The sequence below is a fragment of the Daucus carota genome, chromosome 3 (assembly GCF_001625215.2).
Source record: "Daucus carota subsp. sativus chromosome 3, DH1 v3.0, whole genome shotgun sequence".
Lineage (NCBI taxonomy): Eukaryota > Viridiplantae > Streptophyta > Magnoliopsida > Apiales > Apiaceae > Daucus > Daucus carota.
The window spans coordinates 64,520,207-64,532,049 of NC_030383.2; the positions used below are offsets into that span (position 1 = coordinate 64,520,207).

General features: G+C 30.2%; 2 long non-coding RNA genes across 2 annotated transcripts; both read right to left on the reverse strand.

Moving 5' to 3' along the window:
- Positions 1–3,433: 3,433 nt before the first annotated feature.
- Positions 3,434–5,060, reverse strand: LOC135151080 (uncharacterized). The gene is made up of 4 exons (XR_010289550.1): positions 4,855–5,060; positions 4,643–4,739; positions 3,798–4,500; positions 3,434–3,702 (listed from the first exon to the last, which is right to left on the reverse strand). It is a non-coding gene; the product is annotated as an uncharacterized LOC135151080 (long non-coding RNA).
- Positions 5,061–10,515: 5,455 nt separating this feature from the next.
- LOC135151740 (uncharacterized) lies at positions 10,516–11,541 on the reverse strand. Its single transcript, XR_010290632.1, has 2 exons — positions 11,342–11,541; positions 10,516–11,193 (listed from the first exon to the last, which is right to left on the reverse strand). It is a non-coding gene; the product is annotated as an uncharacterized LOC135151740 (long non-coding RNA).
- Between the last annotated feature and the right edge of the window lie 302 nt (positions 11,542–11,843).

Below are 11,843 nucleotides of genomic sequence, written 5' to 3' on the forward strand. Positions count from 1 at the left end.
CAAATTGACAAAGTCCTTGAAGGAGCTAAATTCAAATTAAAAGAAAAAAGTATCGTCAAGAGAAATAATCATGGAACAAGAGAAATTACATATGGAAACAAAATAATTAGCCTAAATTTTGATTAAGGCATTCTGCACCTGTCTCTCCATATTTCATCTCGAAATTTCTGTCTTTTAGCTCGAAGCCTGTCGTTTTCGGCTCGGAGAGCAGCTATTTGGCTTGGAGAGCAACTTTTTCTGCTCGGATAGCAGCGGTTTCCTCCTGAAAAAGTTGAGAGGTTAATTAATTAAATGCAAAGTATCAAATACATAAACAAAGAATAAGCAGCATAACTCCTAAATCATTCCTTCAACGATAACATAAGATGTGGCTTAGTGAGTTAATACATTGGAAAAGATGAGAACTCCGATGTTATTCTTTGTACTTAACTCTTTATTCATACTTTATATTTATTTTATAAAAGTGAGAGAGAAAAGTTAATAAAGAGAGAGGGAAGATTGGAGGGGATTTTATAATATATTCATAAATAAAACTTAAGAATTATTAAATGCTCGTTAAATTTTTAAAGAGTTTTTAAGAGCCTATCAGAGCACTAATTCTTGACTTGCTCCATAAATTTAGAGCTAAGAGGTTGTTTAAAGAACTCATTGGAGATGATCTAAGTTATCTTTGTTACGTTTATTATTTGCACGCATTTTGCGACTCTTATAATGTATAGTTCCATAACGTTGTTTTTCATTAATTTTTTCTAATAAAAGTTTAAAGCCAAACTTTTATTGAGGAAAAAAAATTAAAAAAATATTATGAAACTCTACTTTATAGTAGGAGTCTCAAAATACGTGTTAAAAGTAACGCACAAAGAGAGTAGAAATCAAGACACATGGTAGATTGTACACATGATAGGAAAACGTCGGTAAAATCGTAAAGATATGAAAATTTTAACACCTCATCATCGTTCACCCACCCTCGACTTGAGTAAGCTCATCTATTTCCGAAAGGTCAAACTGCTCAGAGTAGCTAAATTGAAAGACAAAAAAAAAAGTATCGTCAAGAGAATAGTTAATACAAATAATCAATCTAAATTTTGATTAAGGTTAATAAAACTGGTTTGCAGAGATCAAAACATGACAATATATAAATAATGCATGACTTTCATTTGTTTGGTAAGCGACCAATCAATCTTACGCTTCTGATGCATCAATTTGTTTCTCATTGTTGCTACCAGTAGCAGCAATTCCGCTTCGGCCACCATCAGCAGCAACGGCAGCCATATGGTTATTCCCACCTCCGTTCTGGTCAATTTGCCGACTCCGCTTAGGCCAGCCTGCTGTCCTTTCACAGAGTGTTGTTTCGCTCCATTTCTGTAGATACATTAAGATGACATTAGTTACCTGGTGTGTCATTTATGTAACTATGTTAGTATACATTTTATATATACATATGTGTATATTAAGTTTGTATAAAAGAAGAACAAAATGACTAGTAAAGAATTATGATTTTGTTCATATGGAGGAAGTTTCAGATTTCGTTGGAATTTATGAACCCGTAATATTTGATGAAATAGATAGTATTTATGTTATATATTATTTTAAAAAGATTGTGATATCTTATAATATATATTTTATATCTTTGTATATTAAAAGTAAAACTATACTTGTTGGAAAATTTCTCAAAATAATTTATTTAATATTATACTACTGATAACAAAAGTATCTTACTTTTAAAACAAATCCACTTCTTATTATCGTATAATATATATATATATATATATATAGGCGCGTATATTCATATGTTATTGATATATATTATTTTGAAAAATAGAATTTTTTTTATACATTATATATTAAAAAGTAAAAATACTGTTTGTTAGATATTTCTTAAAATATTATATTTATAAATATATTATTGATGATTTCAAAATACTATCTTATAAAATAAGTCAATATTTAATTACACCAGCATCTAAACTATATTAATTAATTAATTAAGATAGAAAAAATAAGTTGTTTATATTAAGATATTGTATAGGTAATTTTCTTTAATAATTTTTAAATACTAAATGTCGGTACATTGAAAGAATTATAACCATTATTGACTTTCAAATATTTGTTAATAACAAAATTGTAAATTATATACACAAGATTATTTATTCTATATCTATTATTATCTTTGTAAAAATTAATAACTACGTAACAAGTCTTAGCAATAATAAAAAGCAATCATGTATACTCACATCTGTCATTTATACATGATGAAAAATTGCAAATAATTATTTTCTAACGAAGAGGAAAAACTCATAAAAATCATTTTTCATTTATTATACATACAAGGTGATTCACAAATAATAAATATTGGGAAAATATTATGATAAATTATATAAATATCATCTTGTGATCCACAAATAAATTCCATTTCTAATTAAGATAAATTGTTTTTCTATTTATACAAAAAATTGAAAAAAACCATAAATTCTTTCACAAACATACAAACCAGCAAAAGAAAAGAACAAGAGTCTCTTGCCTTTAAAATCAAAATAATTTATATTTTATCATAAAATTCAACAATATATATATATATAATGAATACGATAAAAATTTATACCTTAAAAGGATGAAAATAAAATAAAATTGTGAAAGAAAAGTATAGGGTGTGAGAGATAGAGTATATATTGTGAGAGATAGATGAGAGACAGATCGATGAGGAATACAATGAGGGACGAGTCCTATTTATAGGAGCATAGGAACATTCGGGAAGGGGGGATTGACAATATATTTATTTATATTATTTATTGTATATCTGTTAATCGATATTTTTCAATAAATAGGATACGATATTGATATCGTATCCGCATGATTTGTGATATTTTGTATATCCTTTTGATGGACACCAAGATGACACATGTGCTTACATCATTTTCTAGCAGATTTGTGATATTTTGTATATCCTTTTGATGGACACCAAGATGACACATGTGCTTACATCATTTTCTAGCATCTCATATTTTGTAATTGTAATTGTCATCGGGTAGTTGATTTCCAATTAAGCCCAAACATTTATTTAATAGACAAAAACTAGCCCATTAAATAATAATTTCACTTAGATGCAGAGGGAATGTTGAAAAGTTATCTTGTCTCTCAACTCAATTTTTTAAAAAAAAAAATTAGACAAGTCAACAAATGTATTTAATTAATTGAGTTATGTGTGTATGTGACAACATTTAAAAAATTATTTTGAAAAGAGAAATGAGATAAAAATTTTGTAACAAATTTTTACAGAAAAGATATGTAAAAAGACACGAAGTAATAAGATAAGACCTACATTCTCTGGAGCTAATATCTACTTGTGCATGAATAACAAGAACTTGTAAAGGTCCTAAAGGAACATATCATTATACAGACTAGACAACTAAAAATCTATTAGAAGTGAGTCTTCGAACTACAAGAGCTGATGGTCCAGCCAGAATAGTTATCCGGTTTAAATTATGCAGAGATTGAATTACTACTCTCAAATGCATTGTAATAGCATACAATTGGATGATTGGACATACCACATAAGCAATGAAACAATGTCAAATGATTGGGAGGAAAATTTTGTGTCTTCCCTGGAATAAATCAGCGCCCTGAGAACTTTCATGTTATCAATGTGAGTGACATCAAACAAATGCTTCAATGACTCATCGGCTGCAGCTCTCATCTTCTCATCTACAAACATCAAAACATTAATCATGTATACAGATTCATCACCATATATACAAGGTCATAATTAAACGATGTGCTGACTTATATGTATAAAAAACCTTTGTGTAGGTAGTAGATATCTAAATTCCTCTTAAGATGTTCATGATCTGCTTGAGCCTCTGAGCAAGTGTGGACAGTTCCCATGACAGCTGAAGTTTCTGCCCCGCCCATACACTACTGTGTTTTACCTGCATAAAAGTAGTTCATGTGAAAACCATGATTTTAAAACACGACACCTTTAAAAACAGCAGCTCTGTCCTTGGGTTGATATTGAATATGCCACCATTAATTGGTTTTGCAAATGTCTTAAACAACTAATCTTGAGATACATAATCAACTTATAATAGCATGAATTAAGCTTTAATGACCCTACTTCCTAGTGGCATATCTCTATAGTAGGGGTTCTACTTTATCCAATAACAATCCAGCACAGGTGATATTAATCAACAACACACATACATAAACATTAACCATAAAAACAAATTGACCAACAGCCAACACACAAATTCCATAACATAAACAATCCACAGACATAATTCAAACCAATCCATATATATAAAAATCCAAACCAAGATCGATCAAACGACCCATATCAATTTATTCTAACATTCAACCCAAACAATAGTTCAAAAGATAACAAAACAAACAATCAGCCTAATGGCCGCCATTGTCATCCTCTGAGTCTTCTCCCCCATCCTCGCATCCACATGCACAGTTTATTCGATTATCATATATAAGTTGTCGGGGAGCATTGTTTTCATCCTGAAAAAGTTGAGAGGTTAATTAAATGCTAGTATCAAATACATAAACAAGAAGCAGCATACATATATATACAAATCAAGGCACGTTGTACACATGGTAGGAAAAAGTCGGCCGTCTCATAAAGATGTGAAAATTTTAATACCTTCAATCTAGTGATCTCATTTTTCAACCAACTCTCCATGAGTTGATCAAGCTCATCTGTTCCCAGCATGTCAAATCCCACACAGTCCTTGAAGTAGCTAAATTCAAATTAAAAAGAAAAAAGTATCGTCAAGAGAAATTAATCATGGGAACAAGAGAAATTACATATGGAAACAAAATATTAGCCTAAATTTTGATTAAGGCATTCTGCACCTCCAAAATTCATCTCGAAATTTCTGTCTTTCAGCTCGAAGCCTGTCATTTTCGGCTTGGAGAGCAGCTATTTGGGCTTGGACAGCAACGTTTTCTGCTCGGATAGCAGCGGTTTCCTTCTGAAAAAGTTGGGAGGTTAATTAAATGCAAGTATCAAATACATAAACAAGAATAAGCAGCATAACTGTATACTGTCTTGCACCATTTCCAATCGTGCTCGTAAAGCATTCCTTCAACGATAACATAAAATGTGGCTTTAGTGAGTTAATACATTGGAAAAGATGAGAACTTCGATATTATTCTTTGTACTTAACTCTTTATTCATATTTTATATTTATTTTATAAAAGTGAAAGAGAGAGGGAGATTGGAGGGGATTTTATAATATATTTATAAATAAAAACTTAAGAATTATTAAATGCTAGTTAAATTTTTAAAGAGTTTTTAAGAGCTTATTAGAGCACTGATTCTTGACTTGCTCCATAAATTTAGAGCTAAGAGGTTGTTTAAAGAACTCATTGGAGATGATCTAAGTTATCTTATCGGTACCTAGACTACATATATATACTCCCTTCGTCACGCATTTTGAGACTCTTATAATGTATAGTTCCATAACATTTTTTTAATTTATTTTTTTTCTAATAGAAGTTTAAAGGCAAACTTTTATTGAGGAAAAAAAATTAAAAAAATATTATGAAACTCTACTTTATAGTAGTAGTCTCAAAATGCGTGTTAAAAAGTAAGGCACAAGAGTACAAATCAAGACACATCGTAGATTGTACACGTGGTAGGAAAAAGTCGGTAAAGTCGTAAAGATATGAAAATCTTGACACCTCCAATTGAGTGAGCTCATCGTCCCCCCAACCCTCGACTTGAGTAAGCTCATCTATTCCCGAGAGGTCAAACTGCTCAGAGTAGCTAAATTGGAAGGGAAAAAAAATCGTCAAGAGAATAGTTAATACAAATAATTAATCTAAATTTTGATTAAGGTTAATAAAACTGGTTTGCAGAGATCAAAACATGACAATATATAAATAATGCATGACTTTCATTTGTTTGGTAAGCGACGAATCAATCTTACGTTTCTGATGCATTAATTTGGTTCTCGTTATTGCTACCAGTAGCAGCAATTCTGCTTTGGCCACCATCAGCAGCAACCGCAGCCATATGGTTATTCTCACCTCCGTTCTGGTCAATTTTGTCGACTCCGTTTAGGCCAGCCTGCTGTCCTTTCACAGAGTTGTTGTTTTGCTCCATTTCTGTAGATACATTAAGCTGACATTAGTTACATGCATGTAATTTGTTATGTGCATGTGTGTCATCTATGTAACTATGTTAGTATACATTTTACATATACATATGTATAGATATAAGTTTGTATAAAAGAAAGAACAAAAAGACTAGTAAAGATTAATTATGATTTTATTCAGTATCATAATATGGAAGAAGTTTCAGATTTAGTTGGAATTTATGAACCCGTAATATTTGATGAAATAGATAATATTTATGTTATATATTATTTTAAAAAGATTGTGATATCTTATAATATATATTTTATATATTTGTATATTAAAAGTAAAACTATATTTGTTGGAAAATTTCTCAAAATAATTTATTTAATATTATAGTATTGATAACAAAAGTATCTTACTTTTAAAACATATCTACTTATTATTATCGTGTAAACTATATATATATAGGCGCACGCGCGTATATTCATACATTGTTGATATATATTATTCTGAAAAATAGAATTTTTTTTTTATACATTATATATTAAAAAGTAAAAATACTGTTTGTTAGATATTTCTTAAAATATTATATTTATAAATATTTTATTGATGATTTCACAAAAATACTATCTTATAATATAAGTCAATATTTAATTACACCAGCATCTAAACTATATTAATTATTTAATTAAGATAGAAAAAATAAGTTGTTTGTATTAAGATATTGTATAGATAATTTTCTTTTAATAATTTTTTAAATACTAAATGTCGGTACATTTGAAAGAATTATTTGTTTAACAATTGACTTCCAAATATTTGTTCATTCATGACAAAATTGTAAATTATATACAAAAGATTATTTATTCATATATCTATTATTATCTTTGTAAAAATTAATAACTATGTAACAAGTCTTAGCAATAATAAAAAGCAATCATGTATACTCACATCTGTCATTTGTACATGATGAAAAAATTGCAAATAATTATTTTCTTACGACGAGGGAAAACTCCTAAAAAATCATTTTTCATTTATTATACATACAAGATGATTCACAAATAATAAATTGTGGGGAAAATATTATGATAAATTATATAAATATTATCTTGTGATCTACGAATAAATTCCATTTTCTAATTAAGATAAATTGTTTTTCTATTTATACAAAAAATTGAAAAAAATCATAAATTCTTTCACAAACATACAAACCACCAAAAGAAAAGAACAAGAGTCTCTTGCCTTTAAAATCATAATGATTTATATTTTATCATAAAATTCAACAATAAATATATATATAATGAATAAGATTAAAAATTTATACCTTAAAAGGATAAAATAAAATATAATTGTAAAAGAAAAGTATATGGTGTGAGAGATAGAGTATATATTGTGAGAGTATATATTGTGAGAGATAGATGAGAGATAGATCGATGAGGAATACAATGAGGGACTGGTCCTATTTATAGGAGCATAGGAACATTCGGGAAGGGAGAAATTGACAATATATTTATTTATACTATTTATTGTATATTTGTTAACCGATATTTTTCAATAAATAATATATTTATTTATACTATTTATTGTATATCTGTTAACGATATTTTTCAATAAATAGGATACGATATTGATATCGTATCTGCATGATTTGTGATACTATACACGATTTGTGATATTTTGTATATCTTTTTTATGGACACCAAGATGACACATGTGCTTACATCATTTTCTAGCATATCATATTTTGTAATTGTAATCGGGTAGTTGATTTCAAGACAAATGTAACATTAAGCCCAAACATTTATTTAATAGACAAAAACTAGCCTATTAAATAATAATTTCACTTGGATGCAAAGGGAATGTTGAAAAGTTATCTTGTCTCTCAACTCAATCTCTTTTTAAAAAATTAGACAAGTTAACAAATGTATTTAATTAAATTGAGTTATGTGTGCATGTGATAACATTAAAAAAATTGTTTTAAAAACAGAAATAAGATAAAAATATTTGTAACAAATTTTTACAAAAAATTTTGTAACAAATTTTTACAGAAAAAATATGTAAAAGGACACGGAACAATAACTAATAAGATAAGACGTACATTCTCTGGAGCTCCTGTCTAGCATGGATAACAAGAATCTCATATCATTCCATGTCATTCTAAATACACAAATGTATGTTTAAAATTTCTTATAATTAATGTCTATATGCTCATAATTTTACTTTAATATTATTAATATCTTTTCTACTTCTTATAAACCTAGAATTTGTGGTTTTATAAATATGATGGTTTTATGAATTTTACATGTAGACAATTTCATAAATTTAATAAAACATAAATTAACTCTAAAGTCCGAAGGGCATATCGTTTAACAAACACGACACATTAATCTTGCATAAACCTAATATAAATTCCCTTAAAAAACTCTTAATTTATGTGTTTAAATAATTTTTTTGATATATACAACTTATATCATGTATAAAAAAATTTAATATTATAATAAATTATTTTTTAAAGTAGCCTTTTACATATTCTTACAAAATCAAATTTAAGAAATAAAAATATGTCATTAAAAAAGTTAAAATGTTTAACTTCTCACAATTTATAAGTCAAAAGTTGATTTATAAACTCTTTACTAGATCATACAAATAAATTTCTTTTAACTTATAAATCAAAAAAATTGGATTTAAAAACACAGTCAAAAACACTTTCTGCATCATATCTGCGAGCCTGGTAACCAACCACCCCAGTTCCCAACCCAGATGTAACGTAGGTGATCAAACTTTAGAGCTGGATGGAGCTGAGTCAAGGACCACATTGACATAATCATTATGCACAACCACTTTTATGATACCATCTCCCATACTCTCTGCTTCTCTAGTCATGGCGGTGTCTCTACATAATCGTGTTCGACACAATAAATATGCATCGACATGTTAATCATATATGTTTTCTTTCCACTGGAGTCAAGCCTGTGACATAGCCTGGTCTCGAGTACACCAAGGAAGAAGCAAAGTGTTCCTTTTCTAACTTTTCGATGTGCATGACTCCGGTTATTATTTCAATTTATGCGGGTCATTTTCGAGTCGAATTTTGAGTTTTCGTGGATTTGAATCACCCAGGGACGGCTTTTTACTTCACTGTATATGCCAAGGCATGTTCGATTTAATTTAATAGATCGAAAGATATATAAGTTCTCGAGCATTTGAAACATACTTTCCCAATCTTATTCTGAGATTTTCCACACTTTTATAAATGTTTTTCTAACATTAGCCATCAGGTTTCAGCTGGGCAGTAACTTCACGATTGTCTAGTACTCCCTCCGTCCCTCCCATTTTTTTACACTTTCTTTTTTGGGATGTCCCATCCAATTCTTTACATTTCAAAACTTACTCAAAATAGTCAATGGGTCCCATCACTTCTTCACTTTTATTTCCTTTTCACACTACTTTTACTCCACTATCTTCTTTTTATACATTAAAAATCAATGGGTCCCACCACTTCATCCACTTTTCTTTCTCTTTTCCACTACTTTATACATATTTCTTAACCTCCGTGCTCAACACAAACCATAAGAAATGGGAGGGACAGAGGGACTACATTTTTCGGAGTAGTCTGCTCAGAGTAGCTAGCAGGGAGATATTTGCTCGCTCCTTGAAGACTTTATCTTGTATTTTTTAATAGACATAGTCTGGTCGAGATTCGTCGTTATGCATTGTTTAAACTACCTGCAAATTCAGTTCCATTGGGTTGTCGGGACAAGTTTTAACTTTCTCTAAAGATAGCCCGGACAATAATTGGAAATATTGCAAATTCACAAATAAGTCCATTACAAATTTAAATAGATATATGCCTCTTATTAGTCGAGTGGCCCCTGCTGGTTCTCATTCATATATAAGACTTTTTCACCAGACATTTATAGCCCAGAGTTTAAGAATCTCTTTCCACTGGAAGGTGTAAATGAACACTGAGTGTCGCATCAAGTTCCTTGGGAAGAAAAAGGCTGACTACATTGCCTACACGTCTCAGCGTAGAAGAATTTTAAGCTCGTTAGACCATGACTTAATATTATTTGGTAAGAGACATGTGGATCCATTAACCTCAACCTAAACATCATTGTATGACCATATAAAAGTGTTAAGCAATGAAATTAACCAGAGGTGTTTATGCCTTTTAAGCTTAATTAGGTTGGTTAAACTTCATTATAGATTGAAACAATCAGGTAAAGTGGATGAGGAAGATTCATCTTGTCTGATTGTACGAAATTACAGGATATGTTTCGTCAAAAAGAAGCAGAAAAATAAGCAGTTCGAAGAGTAGAGATCCATTCGATGAACACATCTTCTGTCCACACAGAAATCATTAAACTGATCTATTTCTTACAATGCCACGAAAATATAGTAAACGGGAAACTGAAATTCAATAGAAGTTGGAAATAATAAAAAAGAAACTCAAACTATATGAATCTTTGTTAGTCTACGATCATAAATCATCTTGATCGACTGAACAATGACGAGAATGAAGAAAAAGCAACAGATTAGGCACACGGTAATCGCCAAGGCTGGTGAGTGGAACAATACAACATATGTTCCAGTGATAAATGTCAACATCATTCCAATGACGGAAACAATAATGAGGACAGTTGATGCAGCATTCAGTTTTGACACTTGGAGTGGATCATCATACATAGTAGAAAAATAAAGAACAAGTCGACAACATTAGAGCTAAAGCATCTGAGATCATGAATGCCTTAAAAGCAGTTTTCCTAGAAAGAAGTACCAAACCTTGATCGGGTTCTCCACTCTCATGGTAACCTCCTGGCAAAGTAAATCCGACGGTAAAGGTTACCGTAGTTATAAGCGCGCGGTAACTATGATCTGTGTGTTGGTTCTTTGCCTATACCTTTCAAGATCATCTTTCACCAGTTTAAACTCATCTTTCTTCCTTTTAATCTCTCCTTCAATCAGTAATCTCTTAGCTTTTATAAATTCAGGTTCCTTTCCGAACCTGATTCCAAAGGGCACTGGACTCGGGTTATGTAATTTGATGCTTCTGTGCCAAAATTTCCACTTGTGTTTAGCTTGGATATTATCGATTTCTATTCTAATTCGTACCTATAATGAATCAGGAGGATATAATTAGATACTTAACTAACTTGCATATAAAAATACTCCATGGTGATATCAGTTACTTAAGAGAAAAGTATCAACTTCAAATAAAAATTTTACTATTATTTGCTAAATTTGACTAGTGATAACGTACCTGGTCGTCCGTGACGTTCTTACTGAAATATAACATGTCTACAGGAGTCCACCCATCATTGTTTGTTGCATTTTTATCAATGCTGACACTTTTAATGAATTCAGGTACATAACAACCCTCACGGATAATTAGTATATGAAGAGGTGTATTTCCATGGATGTCTTTCTGATTCAATATATCGATATTTTCCACGGAGCTAGTTTCACAGAATTCCTCAATATATACTTTATCATTTGTTTGTTTTTTCCAGACGCCATGCCATAAAGTGCAGTATATTTTGACCATTAAAATTAACATCTGCGCTGACCGATTTTGACCCTATTACATGGCTGAACATATATAGTTGTACCGTAGAAAGATGTCCTTGTTCTACTGCCACAAAAAATGGTGGAGGTATGTTTTCTCTGGGCACAAACTGGTATCCTGCTACCTCGTCTTGCTTATCTAGCATCTCAAGGATTATTTCATCAAATCCGTAATAAGCGGCGTAATGAAGTGGTGT